This window comes from Palaemon carinicauda, chromosome 27 (genome assembly GCF_036898095.1).
Source record: "Palaemon carinicauda isolate YSFRI2023 chromosome 27, ASM3689809v2, whole genome shotgun sequence".
Lineage (NCBI taxonomy): Eukaryota > Metazoa > Arthropoda > Malacostraca > Decapoda > Palaemonidae > Palaemon > Palaemon carinicauda.
Genome location: NC_090751.1, coordinates 82,872,518 through 82,890,017, shown reverse-complemented (window position 1 = coordinate 82,890,017; position 17,500 = coordinate 82,872,518). Strand labels below are relative to the sequence as shown.

Below are 17,500 nucleotides of genomic sequence, written 5' to 3'. Positions count from 1 at the left end.
ACTGGCAAACCCCCCCCCCCCCACCCACCTCTCTCTGTCTCTCTCTCTCTCTCTGGTTATGTTCCATTATCTCCTCTAGCTTATACTTCAGAAAAAAATGACAGAAGAAAGCGCGCGCGATTCTCTGCCAAGGCGCCACTCGCTAGAAGAGACATTTCTGCAAGGAGGAATATTCTGGTCTGACTCTTCTTGAACCATCTGGTCCCTGGCTGAGGCCCGACGTGAATCCCCCCCCCCCCCCCCCCCCTCCGACCCACCCACCTCAAAAAGTGTTCTTTTTTCTAAAATGGTCTTCCATATCCTTTTGGGATGCCGTCCTTGATCTAAATGGCTGCCAAAATACTATAATCTGTATCCATTCATCTATATTTTGGTTCTCCTTTTTTCCCCACATCCAAGGGTTTCCTGGAGTCCATTTAGGGGATGGATCTGGTCCATGTTACAGTGGACTCGGTCGTTTGTTCAATGGCGTCTTTCTCTGGGAAGATATGGGAATGGTAAATGCTGGCGACAGATCAATAAATAAACATGAGGACTACACTGTAAAGATCTCCCGGTTGGTGACGTCATAAACGGTAGTAATAAGTACAGCATTGGTGATGATGATGGAAATACCAACAATAATTGTGATGATACTAATAATGATATTGATAATGATGAAGACTATATTAATCAAAATCTTACTACTGCTGCTACTACAATTACTGCCACTCCTGCTTAATAGTAATAAAAATTATGCTAGCAATAATGACGATAAAAAGGGTGCCGTTACTGCCGTACGAGAGATGGGGTTTAAATCCAATTTATGAAAAAACTAAGTGGATGGTTTTAGAAATATTTCATAATGGTTGGTCGGAGTCATCACGAAAATAGTTCCATATAGAGAGGAAGTTGTTAGAACGTGCCTATGAATTTCAATGAGACCAATGATTTTGCCGAGAGAGAGAGAGAGAGAGAGAGAGAGAGAGAGAGAGAGAGAGAGAGAGAGAGAGAGAGAGAGAGAGAGAGAGAGAGAGAGAGAATATGGAATAAGAACAGGCGAGGATTAATTTGAGTTAAGAGTAGATTGGAGAGACTAGGATAGGCAGTAGAGGGCGGAATATATGCGTAGGATAGAAGTGGGTGATGGCAATGGAAGGAGTTTGGGATAGAGAAATGGTTTTTGTGCTAACTTCAAGAGGTGGGAAGGAACGCAAGTGAAAGATTAAAGAGATTAATTGATCGTAGGGCTGATTATGATTCATTTGACGTCACAGTCACTGAAAAAAAAAAGTTGTGCAATATTTTGTTGATATGATGATAGAATTATGATAGACTTGTTTTCTTTATTGTGAGTAGAATTAGAAAAAAAAATGCTAATTACAAAAAAGTAATTTGTGATAAACAAGATTCTTTAGATGTAGTATAAACAGTAAGTTAGTTTACGGAATATTTAAGGTGGATAATGAAATAAGGAAATAGCGAACTAAACTAATGGGATTACATGTGATCTAATTCGTAGGAAAGTGATAAAAATCATTATTATTATTATTATTATTATCATTATTATTATTATTATTATTATTATTATTATTATTATATTTTTATACAATTAATATCATCATCTTCATCATCATCATCATGATCACCACAATAATAATAATAATAATAATAATAATAATAATAATAGTTATGGGAGTTATGGGGTCCTTTGACTGGCCAGACAATACTACATTGGATCCTTCTCTCTGGTTACGGCTCACTTTCTCTTTGCCTACACATACACCGAAGAGTCTGGCCTATTCTTTACAGATTCTCCTCTGTCCTCATATACCTGACAACACTAAGATTACCAGACAATTCTTCTTTCACTCAAGGGGTTAACTACTGCACTGCAATTGTGCAGTGGCTACTTTAATCTTGGTAAGGGTAGAACAGACTCTTTAGCTATGGTAAGCAGCTCTTCTAGGAGGACACTCCAAAATTAAGCCATTGTTCTCTAGTCTTGGGTATTGCCATAGCCTCTGTACCATGGTCTTCCACTGTCTTGGGTTAGATTCTCTTGCTTGGGGGTACACTCGGGCACACTGTTCTACCTAGTTTCTTTTCCTCTTGTTTTGTTAAAGTTTTTAATGTTTATATGGGAGATATTTATTTTGGTATTGATACTGTTCCTATTTCATTTTTCCTTATTTTTCCTTCCCTCACTGGGCTATTTTCCCTGTTGGGGCCCCTGGGCTTATAGCATCCTGCTTTTCCAACTAGGGTTGTAACTTAGCAAGTAATAACAATAATGATAATAACAATATCATTATTATTATTACTATCATTATTAATATTATCATTATTACTAGCTAAGCTACAACCCTAATTGAAAAACCAGAATGCTATAAGCCGAAGGGCTCCAATCGGGAAAAATAGTCCAGTGAGGAAAGGAAACAAGGAAATGAATAAACTACAATCAAAGAATGAACAATTAAAATAGAGTATTTTAAGAACAGTAACAACATTAGAACTATCACGACCAAGATTCTACAGATATATCTGAACAAAATATAAGCAGAGTTTTATGACAATCAGATTGTTAGGTTGCACTGAAATTACGCTTTTATGAAGACTGAATAGAAGAGCGAAAATCAGTTGCTCATAAGAATAAGTATTTCTATGTCATGGTGATTCTAGCTTGATAAAAGATGAATTTGTTCTTTAACACATACAGAGAGAGAGAGAGAGAGAGAGAGAGAGAGAGAGAGAGAGAGAGAGAGAGAGAGAGAGAGAGAGAGAGAGAGAGAGATAAGTTAGGCCCCTAACCTAGAAGCTTTCTTTCCTTGGAAGCTGTGTCTTAATTATGAGAGAAAGAATGGTTCCAATTTAAGAGCGAGAGAGAGAGAGAGAGAGAGAGAGAGAGAGAGAGAGAGAGAGAGAGAGAGAGATCTTATAAGTTAGGCCTCTAACCAAGAAGCTTTCTCTCCTTTGAAGCTGTGTCTTAACTATGAGAGAGAAAGAATGGTTCCAATTTAAGAGAGAGAGAGAGAGAGAGAGAGAGAGAGAGAGAGAGAGAGAGAGAGAGAGAGAGAGAGAGAGATCTTATAAGTTAGGCCCCTAACCTAGAGAAATCCTTAGATGGTGTGTCTTAACTATGTGAGAGAGAGAATGATTCCAATTTAAGAGAGAGAGAGAGAGAGAGAGAGAGAGAGAGAGAGAGAGAGAGAGAGAGAGAGAGCTTATAAGTTAGGCCCCTAACCTAGAAGCTTTCTCTCTTTAGAAGCTGTTTCTTAACTGTGTGAGAAAGGGAATGATTCCAAGTTGAGAGAGAGAGAGAGAGAGAGAGAGAGAGAGAGAGAGAGAGAGAGAGAGAGAGAGAGAGAGAGAGACCCATTTTCAGTCGTTTTCACATGGAAATTTTCCTTGCTTTCCAAAAGACCGAGTCTCGAGTGGGCTTGGTGCCAAGGAACCAGACCTATCATTTTTTGGATGGACTCCAATTTGTTTATGTAATCTCCGGTGGCTTCTCGAGTGCATATCAGGCTATATTTCTCTTTCTGATATATTCTGTTTTGGTAGACTACTTCCAGATAGTAGACTTAGTTTGGTAGACTGCTTACAGGTGATACAGTTAGTTTGGTAGACTGCTTTCAATTGATACAATTAGCATGGTAGACTAGGAGATACACTTAGTTTGGTAGACTGCTTCAAGGTGATACACTTAGTTTGGTAAACTCCCTTCAGGTGACACACTTAGCTTGGTAGACTAAGTGATGCATTTAGTTTGGAGACTGCTTTCAGGTGATACACTTAGTTTGGTAGACTAAGTGATACACTTAGTTTGTTAGACTGCTTTCAGGTGATACACTTATCTCAGTAGACTAAGTGATACACTTAGTTTGGTAGACTGCTCTCAGGTGATACACTTAGTTCGGTAGTCTGCTTTCAGGTGATGCACTTATCTTGGTAGACTAGGTGATACACTTAGTTTGGTAGACTGCTCTCAGGTGATACACTTAGTTTGTTAGACTGTTTTCATGTGATACACTTATCTTGGTAGATTAGGTGATACACTTAGTTTGGTAAACTACTCTCATGTGATACACTTGGTTTGGTAGAGTGCCTTCAGCTGATACACTTAGCTTGGTAGACTGATTTGGTAGACTGGTTTCAGGTGATGCACTTATTTTGGTAGACTAGGTGATACACTTAGTTTGGTAGACTGCCTTCAGGTGATACACTTAGCTTGGAAGACGAGGTGATATATTTAGTTTGGTAGACTTCTTTCAGGTGATACACTTATTTTGGTAGACTAGGTGATACACTTAGTTTGGTAGACTGCCTTCAAGAGATACACTTAGTTTGGTAGACTGCCTTCAGGTGATACACTTAGCTTGGCAGAATAGGTGATAAATTTAGTATGGTAGACTGCTGTCAGGTGATACGCTTAGCTTGAAAGACTAAGTGATACACTTAGTTTGGTAGACTGCCTTCAGGTGACACATTTAGCTTGGTAGACTAGGTGATACACTTAGTTTGGTAGACTACTCTAAGGTGATACACTTAATTTGATAGACTGCCTTCAGGTGATACAATTAGCTTAGTAGACTAGGTGATACACTTAGTTTGGTAGACTGCTTTCACGTGATACACTTAGTATATTAAACTGCTTTCAGGTGATACACTTAGTTTGGTAGACTGCTTTTAGGTGATACACTTAGTTTGGTAGATGAAGTGATATATTTAGTTTGGTACACTGCCTCTAGGTGACACTTAGCTTGGTAAACTAGGTGATACATTTAGTTTGGTAGAATGCTTTCAGGTGATACACTTATTTTGGTAGACTAGATGATACACATAATTTGGTAGACTGCCTTCAGGTAATTCACTTAACTTGGTAGACGAGGTGATACATTTAGTTCGGTAGACTGCTTTCAGGTGATACGCTTGGCTTGGTAGACTATGTGATACACTTAGTTTGGTAGACTGACTTCAGGTGATACACCTATTTTGGTACACTGCTTTCAGGTGATACAATTAGTTTGATATAAGGCTTTCAGGTGATACACTTCGTTTGGTAGACTGATTTCTGGCGATACACTTCATTTGGTAGACTGCTTTCAGATGATACATTCAGCTTGGTAGACTGCTTTCAGATGATACATTCAGCTTGGTAGACTAAGTGATACACTTAGCTCAGTACACTACGGGATACACTTAGTATGGTAGCCTGCTTTCAGGTGATACACTTATTTTTGTAGACTGCTTTCAGGTGATGCAATTAGTTTGGTAGACTGTTTTCATGTTTCATGTAATACACTTCGTTTGGTAGACTGCTTTAATGTGATACACTTAGTTTGGTAGACTGATTTTATGTGATACACTTAGTTTGGTAGACTGCTTTCAGTTGATACACTTAGTGTAGTAGACTGCTCTCAGGTGATACACTTAAGTTTGGTAGACTGTTTTCAGTTAATACACCTAGTGTGGTCAACGGCTTTAATGTGATACACTTAGTTTGGTAGAATGCTTTTAGTTGATACACTTAGTGTGGTACACTGCATTCAGGTGATACAATTAGTTTGGTAGACTGCTTTCAGGTGATACACTTAGTTTGGTTGACTGATTTCAGGTGATATACTTAGCTTGGTAGACTGCTTTCAGGTGATACAATTAGTTTGGTAGACTGCTTTCAGCTGATACACTTAATTTGGTAGACTGCTTTCAGGTGATACACTTAGCTTGGCTGACTGCTTTCAGGTGATACATATAGCTTGGTAAACTGCTTTCAGTTGATGCATTTAGCTTGGTAGACTGTTTTCAGGTGATACACTTCGCTTGATAGACTGCTTTCAGGTGATGCATTTAGTTTGGTAGACTGCTTTCAGGTCAAACACTTAGTTTGGTAGGCTGTTTTCAGTTGATACACTTAGCTGGGCAGATTGCTTCCAGGGGATACAATCAGTTTAGTAGACTGCTTTCCAGGTGATACATTTAGCTTGGCAGACTACTTTCAGGTGATACACTTAGTTTGGTAGACTGCTTTCAGGGGATACACTTAGCTTGGTAGACTGCTTTCAGGTGATACACTTAGCTTGGTAGACTGCTTTCAGTTGATACACTTAGCTTGGTAGACTGCTTTCAGGTGTTGCATTTAGCTTGGTAGACTAGGTGATACACTTAGTTTGGTAGACTGCTTTCAGGTCATACACTTAGTTTGGTAGACTGCTTTCAGGCGATACACTTAGCTGGGCACACTGCTTTCAGGGGATACAATTAGTTTAGTAGACTGCTTTCAGGTGATACACTTAGCTTGGTAGACTGCTTTCTGGTGATACACTTAGTTTGGTAGACTGCTTACAGTTGATACAATTAGTTTGGTAGGCTGCTTTCAGTTGATACACTTAGTTTGGTAGACTGCTTTCAGGCGATACACTTAGCTGGGCAGACTACTTTTAGGAGACACAATTAGTTTAGTAGACTGCTTTCAGGTGATACACTTAGCTTGGTAGACTGCTTTCTGGTGATACACTTAGTTTGGTAGACTGCTTACAGTTGATACAATTAATTTGGTAGGCTGCTTTCAGTTGATACACTTAGTTTGGTAGACTGCTTTCAGGCGATACACTTAGCTGGGCAGACTACTTTCAGGAGACACAATTAGTTTAGTAGACTGCTTTCAGGTGATACACTTAGCTTGGTAGACTGCTTTCAGGTGATACACTTAGCTTGGTAGACTGATTTCAGTTGATACAATTAGTTTGGTAGATTGATTTCAGGTGATACAATTAGTTTGGTAGACTGCTTTCAGGTGATGCATTTAGCTTGGTTGACTAGGTGATACTCTTAGTTTGGTAGACTGCTTTCAGGAGACACAATTAGTTTAGTAGAGTGTTTTCACGCAATACACTTTGCTGGGCAGACTGCTTTCAGGGGACACAATTAGTTTAGTAGACTGCTTTCAGGTGATACACTTTGCTGGGCAGACTGCTTTCAGGGGAAGCAATTAGTTTAGTAGACTGCTTTCAGGTGATACACTTGGCTGGGCAGACTGCTTTCGGGGGACACAATTAGTTTAGTAGACTGCTTTCAGGTGATACACTTAGCTGGGCAGACTGCTTTCAGGGGACACAATTAGTTTAGTAGACTGCTTCTAGGTGATACACTTAGCTTGGCAGACTGCTTTCAGTTGATACAATTAGTTTGGTAGACTGCTTTCAGGGTACATACTTAGCTTGGCAGACTGCTTTCAGTTGATACAATTAGTTTGGTAGACTGCTTTCAGGGTACATACTTAGCTTGGCAGACTGCTTTCAGATGATACAATTAGTTTGGTGGACTGCTTTCAGGTGATACACTTAGCTGGGCAGACTGCTTTCAGGGGACACAATTAGTTTAGTAGACTGCTTCTAGGTGATACACTTAGCTTGGCAGACTGCTTTCAGTTGATACAATTAGTTTGGTAGACTGCTTTCAGGGTACATACTTAGCTTGGCAGACTGCTTTCAGTTGATACAATTAGTTTGGTAGACTGCTTTCAGGGTACATACTTAGCTTGGCAGACTGCTTTCAGATGATACAATTAGTTTGGTGGACTGCTTTCAGGTGATACACTTAGCTTGGCAGACTGCTTTCAGGTGATACAATTAGTTTAGTAGACTGCTTCCAGGTGATACACTTAGCTTGGCAGATTGCTTTCAGGTGATACACTTAGTTTGGTAGACTGCTTTCAGGTGATAAAATTAGTTTGGTAGACTGCTTTCAGATGATACACTTAGCTTGGCAGACTGCTTTCAGTTGATACACTTAGCTTGGTAGACTGCTTCCAGGTGATACACTTAGCTTGGCAGATTGCTTTCAGGTGATACACTTAGTTTGGTAGACTGCTTTCAGGTGATGCAATTAGTTTGGTAGACTGCTTTCAGGTGATAAACTTAGTTTGGCAGACTGCTTTCAGTTGATACACTTAGCTTGGTAGACTGCTTCCAGGTGATACACTTAGCTTGGCAGATTGCTTTCAGGTGATACACTTAGTTTGGTAGACTGCTTTCAGGTGATACAATTAGTTTGGTAGACTGCTTCCAGGTGATACACTTAGCTTGGCAGATTGCTTTCAGGTGATACACTTAGTTTGGTAGACTGCTTTCAGGTGATGCAATTAGTTTGGTAGACTGCTTTCAGGTGATAAACTTAGTTTGGCAGACTGCTTTCAGTTGATACACTTAGCTTGGTAGACTGCTTCCAGGTGATACACTTAGCTTGGCAGATTGCTTTCAGGTGATAAACTTAGCTTGGCAGACTGCTTCCAGGTGATACACTTAGCTTGGCAGACTGCTTTCAGTTGATACACTTATCTTGGTAGACTGCATCCAGGTGATACACTTAGCTTGGCAGATTGCTTTCAGGTGATACACTTAGCTTGGTAGACTGCTTCCCGGTGATACACTTAGCTTGGCAGATTGCTTTCAGGTGATACACTTAGCTTGGCAGACTGCTTTCAGGTGATACAATTAGTTTGGTAGACTGCTTCCAGGTGATACACTTAGCTTGGCAGATTGCTTTCAGGTGATACACTTAGCTTGGTAGACTGCTCTCAGTTGATACAATTAGTTTGGAGGACTGCTTTCAGATGATACACTTAGCTTGGCAGACTGCTTTCAGGTGATACAATTGGTTTGGTAGACTGCTTTCAGGTGATACAATTAGTTTGGTAGACTGCTTTCAGGTTATACAATTATTCTGGTAGAGTGCTTTCATGTAATACAATTAGTTTGGTAGACTGCTTTCAGGTGATACACTTAGCTTGGCAGACTGCTTTCGGGTATTACACTTAGCTTAGATTCTATCAATATTATTCCTTATCAGTATTAGTTGAACCCTTTGTATTAATTTTTTTTAATCGTTAAGGATGTCAATATTTGTTATATATTCATTAAAGTTTAATTACCTCCACCAACGAAGTTGGAAGGCGGTTATGTTTTCACCCCTGTTTGTGTGTTTCTGTGTGTTTCTTTGTGAACAGGTTCCTGGCCATAATTGTATTCATAGAGTAATGAAACTTGCATGGATTAACGGTTATGCAAAAAGCTGCCGATGAATAAATTTTGGAAGGTCAAGGTCAAACGTCAAGGTCACGGTCAAGCAAAATGTCCAATTCATGTAATCAGTCATTGGTTTGGACATCGTTGTCACAGAGACTTCAAACTTCGTTCATATTTGAGTGTATGAAAATCCATGACAATTAATACATATTAAGGTCGAAGGTCAAGGTCGAGTCCAAGGTCAAGGTCAAACAAAAGGTCAAATATCAGTCATCAACCATACGTGCACAATTTTAGTCGTAAACTAATGAAACTTGCAGGATTCTTAAACTGTTGTGTAAAGAGCTGGAAATGAATAAATATTGGAAGGTCAAAGGTCAAGGCCACGGACGAGAAAAAGTCCATATCACGTAATCAGCCATAAGTTTGCACATCGTTGTCACAGAGACTTCAAATTTGGTTCACATCTGAATTTATAAAAATCCATGCCAACGAGAAAAAAAAAAGCTGCCGTGCGGAGGTCTTCCCTCTACTGAGAGCCCCTTTAGTTATAATTGTTTTTGACTGACTTCAAAAGCACTTTTACAACTGATTTAGAAACGAATATAGACGGTTGCTTTGACTTTGGGAATGTTCCGATTATTATCAAATAAAATTACTGAAAAACTTGATGTAAAATAAATTCAAACAGGACTAGGGACCTTTCATTATTAGTAGAATAACACCGTGAAATGTTGAGAGCTTCTATTTATTTTTATTTAGTAATGTTTGGAATGCAAGGAGTGTGCATTTTTTATGCCTACTATTTTTGTAAATGCCGTTTTATAAGAAACTCATGTGGATTTTCTTTTTAAAATCGCCGGTTAATCTTTTTCCAGTTACTTCTTAATTGGAAATATATGATCAGCTTTCAAGATACTTAAAATTCGGCATTTCATTAGTGGTCATGACCAATATGAAAGTTAAATGGCATCTTATATAATTCAAATAATTGTATTCAGATACTGAAGCTTCAATTTGGCTGAGCTTCAGCAATGAAATTTACATTAAAAATCCTTGTTCATATCTGAAATATAATTACGAACACTGTTTAAGGGTTTAAAGGACGCTCATGAATGACACAGCTAAGAGACAGAGACAATGTCCTAGAGACTGACCATATATACATATGATCAGCGCCCAAGCCCCCTCTCCACCCAAGCTAGGACCACGGAGGGCCAAACAATGGCTGTTGATGACTCAGCTTGTTGAGACTGCAGACACTATAAGAACTTATCAAGTTTGAGTGGGACTCGATCCCCAGTCTGGCGATCACCAGGCAGAGGCGTTACCAATAGGCCACATCAACCTTAATAATACCAACAACGACAATAATGACAATGATAAGAACAATAAATGGTATTAAGCATATGCTGATTATGAGATTACATCTATATGAATACTATTTCCTTCTAGGATATGATGAGTCCATAGAGGATTCATTGCCTAAATTCATCAAAGATAGCCAGAGAGAGATTAGTCCACCAAACTTTCAATTGAGCTCCACAAGGCACTAGAAAAGTTGGAAGACCCAGACCTACATGGCTGAGGACTATGATTTTCGAATCCATACGTTACAGATTTCTCAATCCAATAATTTCTCAAACTTCGAACCGCGATACCAGCGATGAGTCATCTCATGCTCTTCTTCTGCGTTGGAAGTTGGCAACTTGGGCCAAAACTCCTCCTCTGGGGCGCCTATGCGACGCCGTTGTAAACCGGACTTTAGTTCACAATTAGCATCTGGGCGCTCGAATCGGCGCGAAACACGCTCCCGAGATGGGGATTAGTCAAGACCTTCCTGTAGGTCTGGGGATTAAAGCTGGATGATTTTCCTTGTTTTCGAGGTGTTCCTCTGAGAGGAATCGATAGAGAGAGAGAAAAGGAAAACCCCTCTAGCTGCCAGCGTTGATGTTTAAGATGTTTCTTCGTGTGATTGAGGAATTGAAGGTGACGAAATTGTAAATAAATTCAAATATTAACATCTTTTGCGATTTACAATACAATCATATGTTTAAAGTCCTTAGTGAACATCGCTCAATCCGTCGCACGTGGATTAATCTTAACTATCAAAACAAGAAAACGAAATAATCTCTCAACTGCCAGTAATTGCATTTACTCTCTGAATGTGCGAACGAAGAAACATTTGCGAGAAGTGAAATATACGACTTAATTTTCACCAAATTTCTGGGATATAAAGGTAAGAAAAATCATTTCAAAACAAACCAATATTTTCCAATTCGAGATGAATTATGTTTCATTTTTTATTACTTTCAAAGTGGATATAGATATAAACTTCACTATCGTCAATGGTTAAAATACTTGATTAAATCCCAAACTAACGTTAATAATATACATCACTTTAACGTGTACATTTCACAAAAGCTCCTTGGAATCTGATGAAAGCATTTAAAATACTTCTTTAACCATGGCAGTTGTAAAAGTTATCCCGTTTCAATAAATACTACCATAAATACTATTACGTTATATACTTCTTTGGTAAAAAATAACTTGAGTGTTATTACATGACAATTTTTTTTGGAAAGAAATTTATCTAAAACAATAATTGAACGTTTTCAAGATCTAAACCAAACAACGTGTGAGTGGGAAAGTCTAAGGGGGTAAGAATATTTATAAAATGTGATTTTAAAATCAATTACTAGAAATGACACCACAATATATATATATATATATATATATATATATATATATAAATGAATATATATATATATATATATATATATATATATATATATATATATGTATATATATATATATATATATATATATATATATGCACACACACATATATATATATATATATATAAATATATATACATATATATATACACACACACACACATATATATATATATATATATATATATATATATATATATATATATATAATATATATATATACACACATATATATAAACCAAACAACGTGTGAGTGGGAAAGTCTAAGGTTGTAACAATATTTACAAAATGTGGTTATAAAATAAATTACTAGAAATTATATCACAATATATATATATATATATATATATATATATATATATATATATATATATATATATATATATATATACATTATTCACAGCATGCCTCGAAGAAGTTTTTACAAATGTATATTGTAAAAATTTAGGAATTAATATTAATGGGGAATACCTTAACAACTTGAGGTTTGCATATCAATAATGAGAAGAATTGCAAAAGATGATAAAAGATTTGAATAGAGAAATCAGAAATGTACAGTAGGACTGAAAATGAATATTCAAGTATAACTAAGATAATATTTAATATAATTGCAGAGAGACAAAAAATATGGGTTATTGACGAACCTCTAGAGATTGTTAATGAATATACGTACTTAGGACAGACAGTAAGTGTTTCCCAAAGACATGAGACCGAAATTAAAAGAAGCATAAGCAAGGGATGCGAGCTTTTGGTAAACAAAATGAGATTATGAAAAGTAAAATGCCATTTTCTCTAAAAAGAAAAGTATTCAATGAGATAGTCCTACCAATATCAGCTTATGCATCAGAAACTTGGAGCCTTAATAAAGCCTTAGAACATATGCTAGTTATTATTATTATTATTATTATTATTATTATTATTATTATCCAAGCTACAACCCTAGTTGGAAAAGCAAGATGCTATAGGCCCAAGCGCTCCAATTGGGAAAAATAGCCCAGTGAGGAAAGGAAATAAGGAAATAAATAAATGATGAAAATAAATTAACAATAAATCATTCTAAAAAGATTAACAACGCCAAAACAGATATGTCCTATATAAACTATTAACAACGTCAAAAACAGATATGTCAGATATAAACTATAAAAAGACTGGTCACCATAAAAACATTTGCTCCAACTTTGAACTTTTGAAGTTCTACTGATTCAACTACCCGATTAGGAAGATCATTCCACAACTTTGTAACAGCTGGAATAAAACTTCTAGAATACTGTGTAGTATTGAGTCTCATGATGGAGAAGGCCTGTCTATTAGCATTAACTGCCTGCCTAGTATTACGAACAGGACAGAATTGTCCAGGGAGATCTGAATGTAAAGGATGGTCAGAGTTATGAAAAATCTTATGCAACATGCATAATAACTAATTGAACGACGGTGCCAAAGATTAATATCTAAATCAGGAATAAAATATTTAATAGACCGTAAGTTACAGCTCAAAGAGCTAGGGAAAGAATAATGATGGGAATAACACTAAGAGACAGAAAAAGAGCAACATGGATACGAGAGCAATCCATAGTAGAGGATATTCTAACCACTTGTAAGAAGAAGAAATGGACATGAGCAGGACATATAATTAGATTGAAAGATAATAGATTGCTATTAAGAATGACAGAATAGCTCCCTAGAGATTGCAATAGAAGCAGGGGAAGGAAGAGAAGACGATGGTTTGACAAACTAAGAAAGTTTGCGGGTATAGACTGGCATAAAAAGAACATAAATAGAAGCAAGAGGGAGGACATGTCTGAGGCCTTTGTTCTGCAGTGGACTACCGTTGTAAAGGTTGATAAGGATGATATATGTATATTCAGTATGTATCATATATACTATATATATATATATATACATATATATATATATATATATATATATATATACTTATCTCTCTCTCTCTCTCTCTCTCTCTCTCTCTCTCTCTCTCTCTCTCTCTCTCTCTCTCTCTATATATATATATATATATATACATATATATATAAATATATATATATATATATATATACTATATATATATATATATATATATAGAGAGAGAGAGAGAGAGAGAGAGAGAGAGAGAGAGAGAGAGAGAGAGAGAGAGAGAGAGAGAGAGAGAGAGAGAGAAATTAGTATACCTTCGACTAATTACCTTGTTAAAATCAAGTCTCCAATGAAACACTTCATCAGCGTCACATTTCAACACCTCGTTATGAGGGGTGGATAAGTTAGGGGACTTTGGTTGAGGGTGTTGCTTTAAGGCACGAAACTGTTGAACCGTGGGGAGATGTATCCAATAATTCAACTTTCTGAATATTTTGAAGCTGGTGAGATCTGTCCATGGTCTCTACACATCTGGTGTGAGGGAATGTCTGACACGCTCTTTAGACAGTGACTTTCTTTTAGAACATTGTTTCTATTCGGGCTTTCGATACAACTGCTATGACGTATAACAATGGTTCTAACTCATATTCCTCACTGAAATACTGTTGTTGTTGTTGTTGTTGTTATTATTATTATCAATATTAGTATTATTATTTGCTAAGCTATAACCCTAATTGGAAAAGCAGGATGTTATAAGCCCAAGGGCCCCAATATGGATAACAGCCCAGTGAGGAAAGGAAACAAGGAAAAAAAAGTATTTTATGAACAGTATCAACATTAAAATAAATATATCCTAAACAAACTATAAAAACTTTAACAAAACAAGAGGAAGAGAAACAAGATAGAGTAGTGTGCCCGAGTGTACCAACAAGCAAGAGAACTCTAACCCACAAATTTGGTTTCTAGGAATGTCTTCATTGTGAATTTGATGGATTCAATAGGGGAGTTTGATGAGAAACACTACTCTTCTTACACCTGATGATGATACAAGAAGTATTCCTTAATGTCCATTCTAGTAATGCTGCTGCTACTGATAATGATCTGGTAAATAGAGTATTTTTAGCCCTCGACATACCTATATTAAGATAAACATCTGAGATGTTCTGGTTTATTGATGCATAATACGCGTATAAGATTCTTCAAGTTTAATTCTATCAATCACAGGAAAAAAATATGACAGTGACATTTCGTTACAGTCCTCGTATTTCATCAAGGCACTTGGTTCTGTCTTCCTGAAACTCCGCCCTCGTTACTACCCTGTCATATCTCAGACCCTGTTACTGGGTTGCCATATCTCAGTCAACCATGCAATAACGTAGACATTCCTCTGTAAGTTACGCGTGAGTGCCTTTAAGAAATGGCAGGACTATAGTAGTATTTGATACATGGGCATATTTAATATAATAACTCTTAAAATGGGCTAATTTTGGTTCATCTGACTGTCATCCTACAGGCCAGTAGTTTGAACCCTCCTAATGTGTGCTAAAGATCTAGGGGTTAAGAGCCCCCAGCAGCCATTGCCTAACCCTCCTTGGTTCTCACATGGGTGGAGATAGGGATCCAGGCCTGATCATATTTACGTAAGGTTGGTCTCAAGGGCATTTTTGTGTCCCTTGCATCTGCTACTCATCATATCCTCAATGTCTGTTGTGACTTAGAGAAGTGAATCTTCATCCATAAACCTCCTCTACTGACATTGTAGTCTAGCTACAAATGTTGGAGTTTTAAAGGTGATCAGAGTCGTTCTCTTATTTCGTTACCACAATATATTGCTCTTCAAGGAATACGATGACAATCAGGTATAGATAAGGTCGTTCTGTTATTTATTTATTTTTTTTTTTATTTTTTTTTTTTTTTGAGTACCGTGTCCATATCTTCCCGTATAGTAAGGAACGTGTGAATCGACTGGCTGGTAGGATAGAAAACATAGCAGCACTGCAATTAAGAAGCAAGTCTTATCCCTTTGTAGTTGGACAATACTTATTTATTACCAGCGAAAGACTTTCTGGAGGCTTAGGACATCAACTCACTTATCTTGATAGGTCTTTGCTTCTGGAGAAGGCTGGTGAATCTAATGGCAATACTTCTTACTCAATTATCCGTACCGTATTCTGTCTAATCTCCTCTTACCGATGTTCTGACGACACAAATCAATCCTCTTATCTCTCTCTCCTTGATACTGCAAAGAATAACCAACTCTTACGATGTATGCTTCCTTTAGGTATGAAAGATCTCCTTCAGCTTTCAAGCACCAATAAGCCCTTACATGAATAACATGAATAATAGGAAGAATTGTGACTGCGTGCGGGTAGTGGGTGGCCTGTTGGTCCTTCGTATGAATAAACATAAGAGATTTGATATACCAAGTACGACATCTCTCCTTCTATCGGAATAAATTGACACACTGAGTCTCTAACTTATCACGGTCAAACATGCAATCTATCAAGAGTGCGTTGTGTTATTGAAAAAGGCTAGTTGAATTGTAATCAGAAATTAGGCCCTAGTAAATTCAAAACTCTCTCTCTCTCTCTCTCTCTCTCTCTCTCTCTCTCTCTCTCTCTCTCTCTCTCTCTCTCTCTCTCTCTCTCTCTCTCACTTTGGCAGTTAGGTGGAAACCGTACCGATCTATTTTTGACGAAAGTGTCATGTCAAATCATATCAACAAATATATACGCATCAAAGCGTTTCAATGTTTGTAAAAAGATAAAGAATGGAAAAAAAACAAGACTTACATTTTCAGTCCCTTTTTTTTTCTATCTCTCGTCGCTCCTCAACCGATGACATTATGCAATAGCAAACGAAGTTACACCAGAATTAACGACAAGTTAAATAACGTATCACACCAACCGGGAATTTGGAATGAAAATAAGAGAAGACAATGTTCAATCTGCATCATGCCTCTTATTATGTAGTTAAGAGAAGGACTTCTTCATCTGCTTATATACAAGATTAAAGCAGAGAAGCAGGATTTAAGTGATACAAATGGGTCTGCTAAGTTCGTTAAGGACAGGGACAGTGACAAGGCCAATCATTATTGTTTTTTTCTCTGTATTGCATTCGATGGTGAAAGAAATAATATGGAAAATAATATCCGTACGAACCTACTGTATATATATATATATATATATATATATATATATATATATATATATATATATATGTGTGTGTGTGTATATACATATATATGTATATACTGTATACATACATATATATATATATATATACATATATATATATATATATATATATATATATATATACACATTTATACAGTATATCTTGCGTTTTTAATTTTATATCATATTATTAAGGTTTAAAGATTCAAAGGCCACTCATGAGTGGCAGAGATAAGGAACAGTGAAAATGCCCTGGCAAGTAGGATAATGCCCTAGACACTGACCATATATACATATGATCAGCGCACAAGCCCACTCTCCATCAGGTTAGGACCAGGGAGGGCCAGGCAATGGGTACTGATGACTTAGCAGGTAGACCTATAGGCTCTCCCAAAACCTCCATCCATGGCTCACAAGGATAATGAGATTACAAATACTAAAAGAAACTATCGAATTTGAGCGGGACTCGAACCCCAGTCTGGCGATTGCAAGGCTAGAAAAAAAAGAAAAAAGAAAAAAAAAGAGAGAGAGAATAGAATGAAATTAGTTGTAGGTATAACTGTTTGTGTTGTTTTATTCCTTCTTCTATTAATCTCTAAATTAACTAGAGGGGCACTCAGTATAGCGCAGACCTCCGCCGTGGCTGCTTATTTCTGGACCTTTTGCTCGACCATGACCTTTGATCTTAACCTGTATTAATTGGCGTGAATTTTCATACACTCAAATATG

General features: G+C 37.0%; 2 protein-coding genes across 6 annotated transcripts in view; one reads left to right on the top strand and one right to left on the bottom strand.

Annotated features, from left to right (window-relative positions):
- The window catches only part of LOC137620773 (G-protein coupled receptor GRL101-like), a 131,493-nt gene that overhangs the window by 29,114 nt on the left and 84,879 nt on the right, over window positions 1–17,500 (top strand). Inside the window, exon 1 of one of the 4 annotated variants that reach the window (XM_068351198.1) lies at window positions 10,783–10,847. The exons of 2 other annotated variants lie outside the window; for them this stretch is intronic. The gene's annotated coding sequence lies outside the window, so the exon portion shown is untranslated. Of the gene's footprint in view, window positions 1–10,782; window positions 10,848–10,891; window positions 11,245–17,500 lie in introns of those variants that run through there. One more of the 4 variants, XM_068351196.1, reaches the window with a different exon arrangement.
- Window positions 1–17,500, bottom strand: part of LOC137620774 (G-protein coupled receptor GRL101-like) — a 256,667-nt gene that overhangs the window by 165,719 nt on the left and 73,448 nt on the right. The window lies entirely within an intron of this gene.